Source organism: Hipposideros armiger, unplaced genomic scaffold, assembly GCF_001890085.2.
Source record: "Hipposideros armiger isolate ML-2016 unplaced genomic scaffold, ASM189008v1 scaffold_74, whole genome shotgun sequence".
Classification (NCBI taxonomy): domain Eukaryota; kingdom Metazoa; phylum Chordata; class Mammalia; order Chiroptera; family Hipposideridae; genus Hipposideros; species Hipposideros armiger.
Genome location: NW_017731424.1, coordinates 3,150,677 through 3,169,730, shown reverse-complemented (window position 1 = coordinate 3,169,730; position 19,054 = coordinate 3,150,677).

Below are 19,054 nucleotides of genomic sequence, written 5' to 3'. Positions count from 1 at the left end.
GATGATGTCCAGGAACGCTTGAGAAATAATAAAGCATAATTCAGATATTTGGCATGACAATAGTGTAACAACTACCACGTTCCATGAAGATGACTGTAGGCCAGAAGTTAGGTTAAAGAATTCACACATATTATTTCATTTAATACAACAATCCTCTGAGCTGGGTATTATATTATTATCCATGTCTTACAGATGAGGTGACTGATGTTGCCCAAGGCACACAGCTGGCAATGACAGAGCTGAAACTTGAGCCCAGAAGCGTTCAACTCCTATGCCTATGCACGTACTCCCTTCTCCCCTCTACTCTTAGCTTTTCCGGGGACTTTTGCAAGGCTTATAGATGACATTTTCCAGAGGAACGGGCTGCTCTTCATTCATTCACTTATGCATTCATTCAACTAACATTGATTGTCTCAAAAATAGAAAGGGCAATGTTCTAGGCACTACAGGAAAACAAGATTCATACTACATAGTCCTCCCCCAAGAAACTTACACTCTGGGTGGAGGGAAAAAAGCCATACAGAGATAAGGAGTAAAGAATAACTCAGTAGTTAGTAACTGTACCGAATGATGGACAACATAGGCCCCACTGTAATTGCCTTCTCAGGTATAGACAGGTGTTACGACATTCAGAAAAGACTGTGGCCATGCAAGCTGGGTCACCTGGGGAAGTTTCCAGAAGGAATACGGACCCAAGCTGGCTCTTGCTCTTATATAAGGTGTAAATTTGCTTTTGAATGTGGGAGTCAAAGACATCTGGAGGACAGGAAAGGGGTGCTGTGCTGTGCTGGAAAGACAGACATCAGTGGGCGTGACCTTGGGCCAACGCTTTAACTCCTCCTCCCTCATCTATAGAATGAGACAACCAATCCTGCCTCTCTCTTGAGTTGCGATAGGGATTAAAAGAGATAACAAACATGCAAACTGATGAGCTCAGTGCCAGCTCCAATAAGCACTCGATAAATGGTAGTGATGCTGATCAATATTACTTTTCCATGCCTAAACAAGAGAGACAAATCAAGACTGTTTTGTGCTGAGTCAGATTCTCCAATGGAAACATTTTTAAGTTTTGAGAAAAATGAAAGGGACAATTTTCTGTAGTTCCCATTTTCTTGCTAAAAAATTATGTTAATTAAGCATACAGAACTAACAGGAAAGTCAGAATTTCAGATGCTGACTTCAACTCTTTCCAAGGCCAAGAGCAAAAACTTTAAGTGCCTTTTTACATGTATCATTTTAAATATCATTTGTTATAGAAAACAAATGGGTAATTTTTAAACATCAAAACTTTGTTCTTGGCACAATAATTTCTCTTAGCATTTTCCTTAGCAAATGAAATGGCTTATTAAAATAAACTAAAGAAAGTAAACATTATGTAACAAATGTAGCAAGTTTTAAAAGGGCATGTTGTTGATAAATTACAACATACTCAGCGGAGGAATCTAGAACCCAGGGCACAAGAACTAATTTTGAAGTTCAAGTACCTATTTATAAAAGGGCGGCTTTCAGGCACCATAATCATCATCTTTTACTATCGACAAGCTATCACACAGAAGAGGAAGAAAGTTTGTTCTGCCTGTCCCCAGGAAGTAAAAATTAGACTGATTTTTTTTTTTTAAGTTTTGAGGAGACAGGTTGGACTTAATAGTTTTAATATACAAGGGAAAACAGAAGGAAAAGTACCTCTCCCAACTTTCTAACAATTACAGACAAATGTCCGGCTGCCATGATAGACAATGAAATGCACTCAAAGAACCTGGTAACCAGCTGCCAGGATTGTCACTCTAACCTCCTCACTAGGGACCCCCCTCAACTCTCCCCAACCCTGACCTGCCCATCCATTCTCCACACGACAGCCAGACCCACCTTTCAAAATGGAAATCAGATGATATTGATGCACTTAAAACATTTTAATCCAGTGGTTCATAAGCTTATCTTCACATTAGAATCACCTAACCATATTTTAACATCCTGATTCCTGGGCAGTACCCTGGACCAATTAAAATCAGAATATTTGGGCTGGTCCAAGACGTAGCATTTTTAAAAGCTGCCAGGTGACACCAGCGTGAACCAAGTTGAGACCCAGTGCTTTACTCCAAAGCCCAGAGCCCTGCACAATTACATACAAGACCCTCATGCAATAGCCACCCCCCCCACACCTGCCTCCCAGCCTCCTCCCCCATCCCACCCCCCTTCTTCTCTTACTACTTGCTTTCCAGCTACCCTGGCTTTCTTTCTGCTTCTCAGCCACCATCACCCCTCTCATCACAAGACACTGGCACAGGTGCTTCCATCTGTGGGGGAGCATCCTTCTCCCCACCTTTCAGCTACTGCTCACTCTTCAGACCTTATCTCAGGGAAGTCCTTCTCGGTCTGCACACTGTAAACTGGGCTACCCACTCCCTTACGTGGTCTCAAAGTTCAGAAAGGCTTGACATCAGAGCACAAGTCATGGTTATTAACATAAACCGAATCGGTGTAAGTACTAGGTCAATGATTGAATCCCTCAGTAAACTGTAAGCTCCCAGGAGGGGTGGGGGCAGCCATGCCTGTCTTGTTCACCCTGAGCCTCCAGCTCCTTGTAGAATGAACAAGTGCTGTGGATGCAATTTTTGCACAGTTTAACATGACATAAGTTTTATTGAAAAATTCTATATTCAGACATCGTTAGTTCTAATTCAGTTCTGCCCCAACCCCCCTATGTGGCTGTCTCCCCAGCTGTCCAGTCTCAACACCTCCATCTGGACTCCAAACTGTCAAAGGGCTTCTGAGCTCAGCCTTTGGAATCAGGCTGACCTGGGTCTTAGGCGGGACTTAGCTACTTCTTAGTAAATAGTGATTGTAGACCAGCTGCTCACCTTCTCTGAATTTATCTCCTCATATATAGAAGAATGGGATTAATATTCATTTCATGAAGTCATTGGAAGATATAACTGAAGTGCTTAGTACAGTATTTAGCACATAGTAGGTGCAGAGTAAATAGTAGTAATAAAGCTAAAAATAACTATTATTTTCACGTTCTTCCTTTGCTCAGAAATCATCAAAGCCTCTCCCCTTGCATCCTGCATTAAAAGTTAACTCTAAACCAGTGACAGGCCCTCCTCAGCCACTGTCTTTGCTGCCCTCCACCTCACAATTTCTATTTGAACAAATGGAACCAGAGGACTAGGTGCCACCCCACACCCCCAAACCTCAGCCAGTGCAGATCCTTCCATCCGGAGCACACTCCCACTACCTGTCTGACCCCAACTCCCCAAAATACCCCTTATCCTTCACACCTCAGCTCCAAGTCTAGCTTCTTGGGGAAGCCCTCCCTGGTTCCCCTGGGAGGGACCCTTCTCCCACATTCTTCCTGAACTGAGTAAGATGTGCCACCACTAAGCATCGATCACACTGTATTGTCCTGGCTTTAGGGTCTTTCTCCCCCATGGATGGCAAGACCCCTGAGGCCAGGGACCATCTCTGTCCATGTGTGTGTTCATAGGCCCTCATGCAGTTGTACATCCAGACATGTGATAAATGTGTTGATGTAATGAACACCCCTCCCACCCCATCTCAGGGGCAGATGATTCTGGAAAAAGTCATTTTCATCCCTCATTTCTTTTATACCTTTTCTGGAATGAGCATCCCAGGGTCTGGAGGTGCTATGAAGAAGTCTCCGGCAGTAGCTGGAGCTCAGGTGCCCTGCAGCACAAGTGTGCTCTGGCTCAGGCCAAGGCTGGGGCAGAGGAGCTGTGACTCAGACTTCCTGACTCCTGATGGGTCAGACCTCTCCCTCCCAGGCCCAGGGAAACAGCATGGAGCTGTGCCCTCCCTGCATATGGTCAGCGGAGCACGTCCAGTGTTCACTAGTGAATCACTACGGAAGCCAAGGCACGCCCCGGGGGGATAATTATCATCTTTCCCTGACATCGCTTTTAAAATATCTCCCTTTGCACATAATCAAATCAAATGAAGCTGCTTGGTTTGGGAGCCAGGTCTCCAAAAAGATACTCTGAGGGGAAAACAGCATTTTTCAGACTTTTTCACTTACACACTGCTCAGATGAAGCTTGCATAAAGTCTGCCCCGGGATTTATAAACAGGAAAGAAATGGCTTTTCTGCCCAACACCCTCAGCGTGTGGGGCCCAAGCTTCTGCTGTGCTTACTTCTTAAGGGTCTCAGAGATGGCCATGCTCGAAGACCTCATATGAGCACAGATTCCAGGGTGGTTGTTATTGTTTAGTTGTTCTGAAAGGATCATTTCTGCATAGTGATTCTCCGTACAGATTTCAGTGATGCTATCATTAAGATTCATTAAGGTTCAGTAATGGAAGCGGCTTCGAGTTGAAAATATGCCTCCTCTAAAGCAATAATCATCATCTCCTTATATTACATTATCAGGACACAGAGGACCTACCAGACTGCCATAATTTGAAAAATAGCCCAAACATGCATTTGCATTTCCTCTGGTACTTACTGTCCTGGGAAGGCAGGTCAGAGGGCATCTCTGTACAGATGAATTCAGCCTAATGTCACAGCCTCTCCAAGCCGTTTCTAGAACCTTTGGCCTCTTCGTCTTTGCATGAGCGTGGGTCTTTGACAAATCAGAGAAGACTGTTGTAGCCCAGTGGTTTTCAAACTAGAGCTTGCCTCAGAACCACCAAGAGGACTTGTTAAAACAAGATGGTTCCGCCCACCACCAGGGTTTCTGATTTAGCAGATGGAGTGGGTCCCCCGAATTTGCACCTCTAGCACGTTCTCAGGTGAGGACAATGCAGTTCTCGCAGACTTCCCAGGGGATCCTGAAGCTGCTGGTCCAATACTTGGAGAACCATGTTGTGGCTGGGACTTCTCAACCACGACTGTGCATTAGAATCACGTGGGGATCTTTAAGACCTAGTAAGCCTGAGCTAGCCCCGCCCACCCGCTGCTCCCCTGCCTGATTTAATTGGGGCTAAAGGAGACAAAGTGACCTGTCTTGACACATGAGCTAAACCAGCCTCTCTGAAATGGATGCTAGCGCCAACTTTTTTTAAATGGATACAGAGAATACACAAAACAAATGTATAGCTCAATGAATTATTATATGGTTTGTTTCCTTGTAACGATCCGACAGGTCAAGCAAGTGAACCTGGCAGCCACCCAGAGCTCCTCCTCGGGGGCCCCTTCCCAATCACAGTCCCCTCCATCCTGACATTTGTAGTAATCACTTTTAGCTTTTGGTTACTTTTCAGCTTTTGGTTACTTTTCAGCTTTTGTACCCAAGCCTTGTATCCCTAGACACTAATTTCATATTGACATTTAAAAAATCATTTGCTACATCTTTTAAATCTCTTTTAATCTCCAGAGTTACCTCCCTCCCTTCTTTTTCCTTACATTGCTATGTGTAACAGGCTATTTAACCTGCAGAGTTGCCAGCTGTCTGGATTTTGTTGATTGTATACTCATTGTGCAGTTCAGCATGTCCCTCTTCCCTGCAAGTTTCCTGCAAATTGCAGCTGGATCCAAAGGCTTGACCAGGTTCCACTTTAATGGCAAGCCCACAGGCGTCGTGTTCTTTCATTAGGAGGCAATGTCTAGCTGCCTCTCTTTTTCTGATGTGAGCCGCTATTACGCTATAATGCCTAGGTCTGTGAATTCATTGGGGATTTCAAAATGGTGGTATTCTATTTCCATCATTTCTTTTTTCTTTTAATTGGAATGCTTTCCCTTATCTTCTATTTGGTTACCCAGTAGTATAGTTCATATAGTAAAAGGAAGATAAATGCATTATTCTTTCCCTTTTTTACCAGTTTTATGATAATGAAAGCCAATGAAGTTGAAGCCCAGTTAGTTTGTTGGGGTTTTTTAACTATGATTATTAACTCATGGACTTAAAATGTAGTATTTGATGGGTTTTGACTCAGTGCAATTATTGTAGATATTGAAGCAAACATTGTGCCATCTATGGCAAATGGGAACCTATTCAGGTTGGCAGATGAATCCTTGTGACATGACCCTAGTAATCCTTGATAACTTTCTTGCCAGCTGGAAATTGTATTTTAAGACCACTAGTGGGTAGGTCACTGTTTCTAGGCTTTTAAGTGTAAAGAATTGGGATATATATATATATATATATATATATATATATATATATATATTCCTATGTTTCTGTTTGTGTGTATACATTTAAAAGATAAAATCCTCCATGAGTGGATACAGATATCTCTAATTTAAATGCAGGAGTATAGTGTCCTCTTGTATATTAGACCTGTTATCCATCCTGAGAATCCTGATGAAATTATCAGAACCAGAGGATTACTTATTTGCTTCCTTTCACAATATACACCCAACAGGTTCAGAATACCAATACCAATATCAATATTACAACTACCATTGTGATTATGAAAAATAGTTAATTTCTTGCATATTCTCTCCCTATTCCCCCTTTTAAAATAGTTGTACCATATCTACATTGTCACAACATACATGTAGCTATACATAATATACTCTCTCCTTTTTAAGCCTCATTTAGTATTAGCTCTACAAATAACTATATGCTCAGTGCTCACTGACAGTCTATGTAAATATCTCTCTAGTGCTTTTGGTGGTCTGACACTCATTCTCTAGCATAGTATTCAGGAGGATCATGTAAATAATGTTCGCTGAGTTTTCACTTATTGATAATACATTGCAACCCCTATACTTTGAAGTCAGTTTTGCTGGATATAAAATCTTAGGCTCACGTTTTCTTTCCATGAGTATATTAAGGTTATTACTCCGTTGTCTTCTGGCATAAGGTATTGCTGTCAAAGTCACTTCTCTTAATTTAAATTTTTTTCTCTTCTAAGTCACTTGGGTTTTTTTGTCTAGAAGCCCAAAGGATTTTTCTTCTTAAAAGTCTGATAATTTTATTAAAATATGCCTTGATACTAGTCATTCTGGGTTGATATTCTCAGATATTTGGTATGTTTTTTAACACGTAGTTGTAAATCTTTTTTTTATGATTCAGTAAAAGCTTCTTAAATTGTATTTAATATTTGTTTTATTCCCTTGTTTTATTTTCTTTTCCAAGGAGGAAATGATCTGCATATTGGATATTCTTTGTCCATCTTCAATTTTATCACCTTTACTTGATCCCTTTTTATCTTTCCTTCTTTCTTTTGATTTTTAAAATCACTTACTCTCATGGTTCTTATAGCTTATCCTTCATTATTGAAATAAATTTTAAAATTTCATCCCTAATTCTTTCCTGAGTTTGGTGTTTCCTTTCTGAGTTTTTCTAATTTTAATTTATATTGTTCTTTCATGTCGTGCACCATTTTCCAAAAGTCATTTTGCTCATTTTAAAATAATGGATTACAGTTTTCTGGGACTGCCTTTCTGGCATGCTTTCATTGTTTTTAAAAATATGATTCTGTTCCTTATTCTCGTAATAATGCTGAATGGACTTGACCTTGAATTTTACTTATTCATTTTTATATGAATTTATTTTCTCCTGAACCTTTAGTAGGAGGCAAGGCTCAGATCAGATTTTCTAATTTCTTAGTTTCCTCTTCTGTTCTTTTTTAAAAGTTTGCAAAAATATGATAGCTTACTTTCTGAATTTTCCTCTTGTTGTTTTCCTCTTTTACTTTTTATCTGGATTTTCTCTATTATCCATGTCCTGCTCAATTTTTATTTCTCCTCCATATGAGTTTCTTTCCTGGAAAGGAGCCCTTATAATTCAGGTTCAAGTTCATATGCACTGGCTTCATCCCCTTCCAGAACTTACCAAGGAACCCCTCTATTTCCCCACTCCCAGTTTTACTCACTGTTCACAGATTGATAGGATTTATTTTCCAGTGAACACTTGCTGGGTATTTGGAGTTCTCCTTGTCCAAGTTCTTCACACACCCCATTGCTTCCTTCCACTTCTTTCCACACAGACAGGTTTTATGGCTGTTGGAGGTGTGTTCCCACCTACTTGTCTTCTGAGGTTTATGGGGGATACCTTATCACCTACTGTTTTTGTAAATATTGTCCATGAGTTTCTGCTTTAGGTTCTTTTATCTATTTTTGTGTGGGGATTCAAGGAGATTCAATGACTATCTCACAATGCTGCTGCCATCCTATAGTGCAACCACCTTTCTAACCATATTTTAAAATATTTGCTGACAGATAGATTACAGAATTCACACCTCATGATGAATTTTCTTGAGTGCAACAGAAGAGGGAAGAAAAGTGTTCCCATGTTCTAGGAAGCTCTGTCCAAGAGAACTTTCTGTGGTGATGGAAATCTACATCTATACCGTCCAAAACATGTGGTGAATGAATGCTTGAAGGTGACTAGTGCAAACTAGAAGCTGAATTTTAAATTTAATTTAACTTAATTAATTTAAGTCTAAATTTAAATAGACACAGGAGCTAGTGGCTACCATATTTAACAGGACTTTTGTAAGGAAATCTGAGTGCTTCTGTTTACTGACCTGTTTTCATTGGGCTGAGCTGTGCTTTTGAGAAGGACACAAGTATAATGCTCTGCTCTCAAGGCAAACCCCTGTATTTCACAGACTGAAAAACAGTTTGTTTCTGCATCACAGAGATACCAGCAACCTTGAGTCAAAACCTCATTTTTTTCTGATACTCAGAGTAACTTTAGAGAAATACTTATGGTCAAGACATTTAGAGGCATTGCTTGGGATATAATTAAATATAAGCTATCATTCTTCCCAAACTTGAAAATGTCCTTGTTTTAAATTTTCCCATGTAGTTTTCTCTTCCATAAGCAACCTAAAGGGAGGTATTGTGTCTGTTTTGTTTCCCTGTACCTATCAGATGCTTCAAAAATATTTACTGACTTCAGTGAATTAGTATATGAGTCAGCAAGCTGCTACATGTGGGTCCAATCCAGCCTACTGCCTGTTTTCCATATGGTCCAAAGGCAAGGAATGGTGGTTACATTCTTTATGGTTGGGGAGAAGGCAAAATAGTAACAATGTTTCATGACATGTAAAAGTTTTAGGGCATTCAAATTCCAATGTCCATAAATAGTTTTATTGGAACATAACCATCTTCACTTGGTTAGTGTTATCTATGGCTGCTTCCACACTACACGTGTAAAGTTGATATGACAGAGACTGTATGGCCTGGAAAGTCTAAAATATTTGCCATCTAGTCCTTTACAGAAAAAGTCTACAGCCCTGGTTTAGTCCATATATGCCCATTAATTTCCCAGGAGAAATGTGTGTTTCAATTTTAGAAAAAAATTAAACATTTTAAGAAGCTTCCTTTTAGCTATGGCCAGAGAAAAATTACATTCCACACCTAAATATACACAGATGGGTATCGGGGGAAGACCAAAGTTTTAATGGAGTTATTAAAGTTGCAGCATAAGAACTAAAATTCTCAACAGAAATTCTTTTAAACTCAAACTTCAGGGAAACAACGAATTTGAGGCTCTGTTTATTATTTGATTTCATAGACACGCCTGGTGTGAAAGCAATTACCCACTCGAAACGCTTCAGCAGAGAAAATGTTCACTTATTACTCCTCCCAGGTTTGGGAGAGAGGAAAGCAGACATTAGCTAGTGGTACCATACATCTTTGAGAGATCTGGACAATCATCTTCTGAACACTTGAAGACTTAACAGGAGCTAAGCTTCAGCCCTGAAGAAATGAATCAGGGAGGAGTTTCATGTTTTATAAATCTCGGTTTCCATCTGGAGTCTTTCTTGCTGGGGGGACGTAAACATCATCCTTTTTAGAGCAGACAAGATCTTATTTGCCTGCCTGACCCTGTCACAGCTTCCCCCAGGAGCACAATTTAATGTATCCTGTTTGGAGATCAACAGTCTATTCCTGGCTATTCCTTGTATTACAAAATAAGGGGAGACACACTTCTGACTAACTGAGAAGAAAGGGGGGGGGGGGAGAGAGAGAGAGAGAGAGAGAGAGAGAGAGAGAGAGAGAATCAAATATGAAGCTGTGTCCCCAACTGACACTAAAACTTTGAAAGCTATATCAATAAAGATAATGGCAAATAATCAAATCAAGCCATTTGCAGCAAAAATCAAGATAGAGATGGAACCTTTGGCATTTGATATTTAAAAAGAAAAGATCACAGCCCAAGGAGGACAGTATAATCGAATATTCCAATGGGCTGCACTGGAGGATTGCTTGAGATGAGGTCCACTTAAAATCCACGTTTCCTTCTAAAGATTATTGTCGGGATGTTAGAGAGCAGTTCGGGGTATGTTATGTTTTTTTGTTTCCTTTGGACCTTAGACAGAGTATGACATGATTTGCAAAATCTTTCTAGCAGCAAAGACAAACAATGCTTAAGACAGAGGAGCAAGAACTAGAGAAGTCAGTTGGAGCCATGTGATAAATCTGCTGCAAACAATTGTCACCGCCAGATGGAGGGAGACATTTGGCTTATTAGGATGTGACAGATCCATAAAGAAATCATCAGAAAACTATAAGAGGCACCACAGCATGGTGCTTCAAAGCCTGTGCTTTGGAGCTAGATGGATTTGGGGCAGAAGTTTTGTCATGCCTCTTACCAGTGGTGTGATCCTAAGCAAGTAACTGAACCTTATCCATGATACTGGGATAATGACAGTATCTCTTAGACAGTGTGAGAATTAAAAGAGGTGATGCTCATAGATGCCGAGTCACTCAATACACATCTATGACAACCAGGACAATGCCAGTGGTACAAGTCGCCATCCTGAACTAATGTTGGATGCAATTCAATAGGTGAGCTAGTCTTATTTGTAAAGTGGAGACCACCTCAAACCCCTAAAATATCGCAAATAAAGAAATGAGGGGAAAATTAGGGAAAGAAATTGTCTTACGCATACATAAAACAAAGCTGATTTTCAGACAAGAACAAAAAAGGGAGTGGAAAGCCTATTTCATTGGCATCCTGGAAATCTGGGGTCCATTTGACTTTCCCTACACGCAGCAGACGTGTCTGGGATGTCTGCTGTTCTTTCTCCCCTTTCTTGGAGGACATACAAAGGTGAGCCCCTGTGGTCATGTTTGTGCCACACCTCCCTAAGACCAGTGATGGACCCCAACCAAGCCCAAACTGGACCAACACAATCCTCTTTCAGGAGAAACTTGTCTCATGCCTGGATGCCACGTTATCTCAAGCCATTTTTCAAAATTCATCAGCTCTTTATTGAACACCATTTTTAAGGGCTTTGCTCAGTGAGGGTGAGCATATTATTTATCTGCTCTCGAGCTCCCCATTGAGTAAGACACAGCAAATGGTGAAAGCCATCAGAATAATGGAGTAGAGATTCTCAACCAAGGGGCTTCAAAATCACCCAAATCCCTTTTAAAATACACAGAATCCCAGGCCCCATCCTAGATCTACTAGATCCAAGTCTTTGGTAAAAGTCACTGATGGACTCAGTAAAAAAAAAAAAAATGAGGTAACTATCCAACACAAATTTAATAAGTATTATTACTGGACATTTGACCTCATAATTTTTTAATTGGGATAAAATACATATAACACAAAATTTACCATCTTCATCATTTTTAAGTATACAGTTGTAGCATTAGGTACATTCACATTTTGTGCAACCATTGATCCACAGAACATTTTTCATCTTGCAAAACCGAAACCCCACACCCAATAAATAATAACTCCCCATTTCCACCTCCCCCTAATCCCTGGCAGCCATCTTTCTGCTTTCTGTCTCTATGAATTTGGCTACTCTAGTTACCTCATATATCTTAGTTCAGGTTGCTATAACAAAATACCATAGACTAGGCGGCTTACCAACAAAAGAAATTTATTTCTCAAATTTATGGAGGCTGAAAGTCTGAGACTGTGGTGCCAGTACCGTCAGGTTTTGTGAGGGTCCTGTTCTGGTTGCAGATGGCTGACTTCTCGTGTCCTCACATGGTGGAAAGAGAGCTAGCTAGCTCTCCGACCTCTTCCTGTAATGGCACTGACCCCATTCATGGGGACTCCACCCCCATGACCTAATTAACTCCCATAGGCCCCATCTCCAAATACCAGCATCACACAGGGATTATTATGGTTTCAACATATGAATTTTGGGCAGACACAAACATTTAGTCCACAGCATTATATACACATAAGTTGGATCTCAGAATGTTAAGTGTCAATTTTATTGTGACTTAGGTTTTTAAATATTCCTTTAAAAAACAGGACAGTACACACCTCTCTTGGGAGATCACAAGCATACAGCTACAGGATGAATGAAAAGACAACCATCCTAATATTATGCCACTTGAGTTCTTGGGGTGGAGGAATCAGTTTCTAGAGAAAGCATGGTACCCAGATTCAAAAAGTACTTTATCTCAGGAACTTAAAGAGAAGCAAAATAATGAACTCTGGGAAGCTCAGACAGGTGGCTCAAGTAATTACGAAGACAATTTTTTGCAAAGAACAAATATGAGGAATTGGAATATATATATATACAGCTTTTATCTCTAAGTTACATTACTAAAACTTGGAGTGCAGTAAGTAAAAGCATCTTAATTTTTCTTTTTATATTAGATCAGATCAGAAGCTATTATTTCACTCCTGACCAATAATTATCAAAATTGTAGTTTAAATATTCCTCAAAAGAGTTAAAAACAGGATGTAGGACTTTCACTCATACTAGAAAAAAAGACAAACAGACCATGAGGAATATTGCGAAGAAGAGAAAACCAAAGTAATAGCAAGGAAATGAAACCAAACAGAACTTCTCCCCATCCAAGAATATCCCCGAAAACATAGAACAAGGGATGACAGAATTAAGACCAAACACCCAAAAATTACTTCAGTAATTGTAAATAGTTTAACTTCGCCTATTAAAAAAATAAAAATGAGCATGATGAGAAAGCTAGCGTGAGCCCACATGCCAAACGCCTTCTTCCCCCACTTCCTGTATCCCCAAATGAAATGACCAAAAAGGCAGAGAACGGACGAGATCGGAAGCTCCCAGAGGCCTCCGTGCTGCTGGTGACCCTGCCTGAGGCGCCTCCAGGTTGCGTACAATGCAGGGTAATCTCATCCATCAAGACCCAATTCCTTCTAGCATCTCAGAGATCCTGGAGATAGTAAGTTAAGTTTTTGTAAAAACCAATAATCCGGTGATGGATTATTTGAGAAAGCTGAAACACAGTGTATGGTCACCTCAGCCAGAAGTTTCCAAATTAGGGTCCTATGGAGAGGCCCATCTGGATACTTAAAATCAAATGGAAATTTTTAGGTGAATGTGAGCAAGTGTGTTTTTTTTCTAGGGACAGGCTCAAAGGCTGAAAGTCTGAGATCATGGTGCCAGGGTGGTCAGGTTCTGGTGACAGCCCTGTGTTGGTTGTAGATGGCTGACTTCCCGCATCCTCACATGGTGGAAAGGGGACTAGCTAGCTCTCTGACGACTGCCTGTGATCTCCTCCGGGGTCACACAGCCGTGGCACCCAGAATGCATACTCTGTTCAGGTTCCCTAGATCCCAGACAAATGTAAACTTTGTGAGGCCCGAAACTCATACAATTTTTGAGCTCTCTTTTAGAAAAAGAGAACAAAAAATATGATTATTAAGTGCCTTTCGGATGAGAAGAAGAATTACAGCAAATTTCAAATTTGACAAATACCGCAGCCTAAATATCCAGAAAGATAGCTACTTACTCTCGAATCTCCTTCTCACGTGACAGTGATTTTAAAACATTTTCTATCCAATAAATAGAAAGAAAAACTGGTCTTTGCTCTAGCATGATTTATCAACACTTGCTTTTTATTTGTGGCTAACTTAGAAACACTTCTTTCAGCTTCACAACTTACCAGTAATATCATGCTTTCTAAAGGATTGTTCTTAAATTTGGGCAAATTCTAGCATGTTCTTTTTATATAGTCAAGATGTAACATTTGGAAGAATTTTCCATAGACCAGTCTTGTAGTTATGTGCAATTTAAGCCTTTTTTCTTTGCTTCTTGCATAATTCTGGCGTTAAGTACCGGATACAACATATCATGATTTCAGGTGACGCAGTTGGTGACAGCAGCACCTCCTGGAGGTCCTTCTTACACCCAGAAGGCAAACAATAACAACTCTATGTAGAAGTGACTGCAAGCTATGAAAAAATAACACACTAACTAAAGCAAATGTTACCCAGTGGACCTTCCTCATAGCAGATTCCAACCATGCTCACAACCACACCAACAATAAACCAAGAAGAGTGAAGCGTGACGACTGGGAAGTTGAAGTGGAAAGAGAGGCAAGTGGTTTTAACTGACTGCAAACAGAACATCTTACTTTTGCAAATTTTACCAAAAATATACAACTCCGTGAACCCCTTCCAGAGCTTTGGAAGTAGCGTACGCAAGAGAAGGACCCTGAGCTGAAGCTTCATTAACTTTGTGGTTAAACCCTTGTCTGCCTACATTCAAATCCTGCCTCTGCCACGTACTAGGGCCTCAGACAAACAGCTTACCCACTGGGTCACTTCAACTGTGAAACAAACGGGGAGTAAATACCTACATAAAACAAGGCTGATTGTAAGGAGAAAGTGCAATAATACACACGACAGAGCAGAAAAGTGCGCGGACTCCTGCGTATGAAATTACAATAAGAGGTGCTGAAGGTCACGTTTGGACTCTGTGCCTGGCAGGCTAGCCTTCATCTCACTTCATCCTCACAGCACTGCCAAGTGCATAGATTGCTCTTACTTTGCAGAGGAGGAAACTGAGTTCAGGGAGAGTCGGTCACTTGCCCCAGGTCACATAGGCAGTGAGGTGATGGAACTCAAGTCTATGAGGCTCCACGCTCTGAGTCCTCTCCATCGGGCCACCCTGCCACTGGAGTGGACCATGCAGAGCAAAGGCCACGGTCGGGAGGGCTGGGGAAAAGGAAGCAGCTCCCAATGTCAGTGGCTGGCTCTGCAAAGATGTTCCAGGTCCCCGGGGCCGGCAGTAATGGAAAGCTCCTTGCCGGGCTGGCTGGGCCTCCCCGGGATGCGATGTCCACCTCCCCATTGCGGAGCTTGATCACCGTAAACAAAGTGTTTTATTTAAAGTGAGGTTTCAAACTGTGTCCTGGTAGGAATCACATATTCAAGTATAAAGAGTTTGATTACAAGCGTTTCTCAAATGATTTCAGCATTTTAAGCATTTGTATTGGTTGTAAGTCTTTAGTTTACAAAAAGTTAAAATAATTGGTTCTTTCTGTAAGCCTGGCTTCCTCTGTAGCCCCTAAGAGGGGATAAAGGCCCTCATAAAAAGGGGCCACACTGTGGTGACCAGAGAGCAAGTCGCCAGTGGCACCTCCTAAAAGATGGCATCTAGTGCCTGTCCCCAGGAAGAACTTCTCCGCTGCTGGGGGGCCATCGGAGTTCCTCAGATCTCCAACACTTTCACTGGATAAGGAGCCCCACCCCCAAGGAGCACCCTCATCTCCCTTCCTCCCCCTCCCTCCTTCCATGGGGAGCTTAGAGACCCAGGATGACCAAAATAAACTGGGCTGTGCAGCTCCACTCTCATTACCCGGCTGTTACCACCCATTGCTGTCATCGCCTCTGTTTTTATGGGGCGTCATTGGGGGGAAAGTAAACCACTGGCTGAAGGCAGGTGGATAAACTTCAAATCCTTTGTTACAGGCCCGTCCTGGAGCCCACCACCCCAAACCCTCTGTCTGCCTTGGGTGGCTCAGGAGAGCACCCTATAAGGGTCTTCTCTGGGGCATGGTGGGGCAGTTGCATTTTTTTCTTTGAGTTGAGGGGGGCATGTTTGGGTCACCATCTGAGGAGGTGGGGGTCGGCTACAGACGGAGGACATCCCTGTGGTGAGAGTGAACCAATCCATCTGGTCTGGTTGTCAGTGGTGTGCCCTTTATAGATTCAAAAATCTTTGAAGTTTCACACTGTGTTAATTTTCTATGTGACATAACAAAGCAGAGGTGGTCACTGAATGCACAGTAACCAGTGGTGCCAAGTTTGAGTTCAGGTGCCCAGGATCCCTAAACCACCCCTGGGGAAGTTGGTGGATAGAGGGAGGGATGGGACCCAGACCTTGCCTGGGTGGCAGACTCCTCCCGTATGGAAGGACTTCCTCCTGGAGCTCCATCAGGTCGCCTGTGATGTGCAAAGGCCCACAGTTCTTGGCACAGGAAGGAGGGCCTGGCCTTGTGTTCTTCCTCTGTGCTCTTTCCTAAAAGGCGTCCCCCCTGAGCTGGGGCCCTTAGGCAAGGCTGGGTGGGGACAGGCCAGCCCTCCCTTCTCCTTCCCTGCCTTAAATGGCCAGAACAGAGCGCGGCTGGGGCGGCCCCTCCATGCTGGGCGATAAATCCACATCCTGGAGAGAAATAACACACCTCTGTGGGGATGCCAGGGACCCAGCACATCTGAAGTGACTCTCAGCCTAGTGCCTTGCTAACTAGTTTGAAACAGAGGTACCTAAAGATGTCTGGCTGGCATTGAGAAGCAGGTAGAAAACGCACTGCAGAAATTTCAGAGAGCTGTGGCTGAAATCATCTTCATCCCCCCTGCTGTTTTGGGGGGAGGGTTTCACAAAGCCAGTCTTCATAAGACAGTGTTGCCAACTTCCCTATTGTAATTTATAACCTATGTCTAATTTTGTACTGCTGCCTGCCTCCCACCCCCTCCTTCCACTGTTCCTCTCTTTCTCCTCTCTGGCTCTTTGTTGCTATTTGTTCATGAAATGACACCCTGGGTAATAAAAGAACAGTCCTGCGATCTTCCCTCTGGGCAGATCTGTGAAGTGCCAAGGGCTCCTGATGGGTGTCAGGAAACCTAATTCTGAGACCTGGGACCTTGAGCAAGAAACATAACCTCTTGGGAATTCGATTAACTTGCGTTAATAAAGAAGTGGATTATCTCTAGGATCCCTTGCAGACCCCCAAATCTGTGACCCTAAGTAGGGGAACAGAAAATGGCAGCACACAATAATGGTAGGGAAAACCCAACATGCATTAATGTTTAAGAATTGAATTCTGATATCAAGGATGACTGAGGAGGAACTAGTTGCCCATCGAGACAGTCCACAACCTGTGTGAATTATATAGCGATGGTCTCCAAGGGCAAATTCCCACTCCCACTCACCAACAGTGCAATTAACTCAGTTTAAGCATGTGTGAAGCAACAAGGGGAAACTTAAGTTTGATAGCGAACAGGAAGTGAGATGCTACACGCCCTCCACCCTGAAAAATGAAGCAGATCCTGTCGTGAATGAAACCGCGTTTTATGATGGGGAAGGGTGAAGAGTCTTGCGCCTAAGATATTATTACCACGGTGCCTCGTTTTCTCATGAGGGTACACGCAGGAAGCTAATTAGCTCAGACTGATTTCTCCAGGGCTGTGGCAAGCACGGCTTCTTCCTGCCTTGGTTATTTTTCTATGAGATTGAGATGAGCCTGTCGCGTCTGCAGGTTTATGGAGAAGAATGACACTAACGCATATGCCCACTTCCATCAGCACTGCCAGACGCTGGCTGTTCTCATTGATAAGTGGTAGGTTGCAGAGGTTTATATCAAGTTTAGGTAATGATTGAGTGTTATACATGAAGAATCAAATGTCATCATAGAGGTCAGAGAACTTTTTATCCTGAAAAGTGGCATAGAGATGGTAGTCGTTATTTGGGGCTCTATTCAAGCCCCTCTAAGCTCAAACCCCTAGCTCAAGAGTTTGAGCTCTGAGCAACAGCGGTTCGAGTCCAGCCCGAGCTGAGCAGCCGCTGAGCTGCCAACAGGTAGCAGGATGGCTCAGCTAAAAAAAAAAAAAAAAAAAAAACTAAGCTCAAACCCCTTCTTACAACTGACACCCAGAGAGGGGAGTGACATGCTTGAAGTTGTCAACAGGACAATGGCAGTGCCACACCTGGGCTGGGAGGACGGCCCCTGATGTTGGCTGGGGCACTGGCCAGCAGAATGGCTTCTTCCCTGGATGGTGTCAATGACCAAGGGAGGGATACTCAAGTGGAACCAAGTCACTAGCTCTCTGTCCCAACCCTGGGGCAAAATGACACAAGCAGGAAGCCAGCTGGGGCTAAGTCATTCTGAGGACAGAACCCTCCAAAGACAGTCCCTGAGTTCCTAACCCCAGACCCCTGGAGCGGGGCCATGGGTTTTGTCCTGCTCAGGGCTGTCTGTCCCACCTTCCTTCAATTCCTTCCTCCCAACAAATATGAACTCCTAGTCTGTCCCTGTTTTCATGTTAAAAAAATTGGTTTCTTTCACTTGTATGCACAGAATCCAAACTACACATCACTATATTATTACATAGGATTCCTTCACTTTGCTTTTAAATGTCAACATTTATAACATCAACCTTCTAAAGCCTGTAGCACCCACTGCTCTGCCTTCCTATGCACCATAGCGAGTGCACCAACATATTATACTGTTGGATGGGAGGATGTGGGGTGCCTCAAAGCCAATGTGGAAGGCACAGTAAGTTGGCTGACTGTTTGCTGAGTTCATGTCACAGAGTGGAGGATATTCCAGGAGAGGGACATTTGGTTCTGTTTCTCGTTTCTGCTAAGTCCCCAACATGAAACTTTGCGCTTTGTCTCAGCGCCCTGGGTCTCCTGGGGAACCCTGGAGTCCCTGCTCTAAAGCCCTAGGCAGACCTTCCCCGAGCCCTTCCCCTATTGCCTCCCAGTCTTCTCCAGACAGTGCCAAGGATGACCTGCTGCCTTTCGTTCACACGGCCTCTCGAACTATTACTTCTTACCAGTATCTCCAGCCTCATTAATCTTTTGCAACTCAGTAGCCTGTGCCTCTGCGATTATGTGAAATACAATCTAAATTGTAAAATACAAGCTCCTGGAACAACTAGGCAGGGCCCCAGAGAAGCCCTGGGCAGTAGTGAGTTTCAACTTCTCTGACTCCTATCTCTTATAGTTCAGAATAATCCTGCCTTTCACAATACTTCCGCTTTCGTTTCCCATCCCCTAAAAATGGAATGCCGTGCTCTCTCTCTCTCTCTCTCTCTCTCTCTCTCTCTCTCTCTCTCTCTCTCTCTCTCTCTCTCTCTCTCTCCCTCCCTTTCTCCCTCTCTCGCTCCCTTCCTCCCTCCCTCTCCCTTCCCACTCCCTCCCCCAACCACATTTTCCATTAGATTTCCCGAACACTC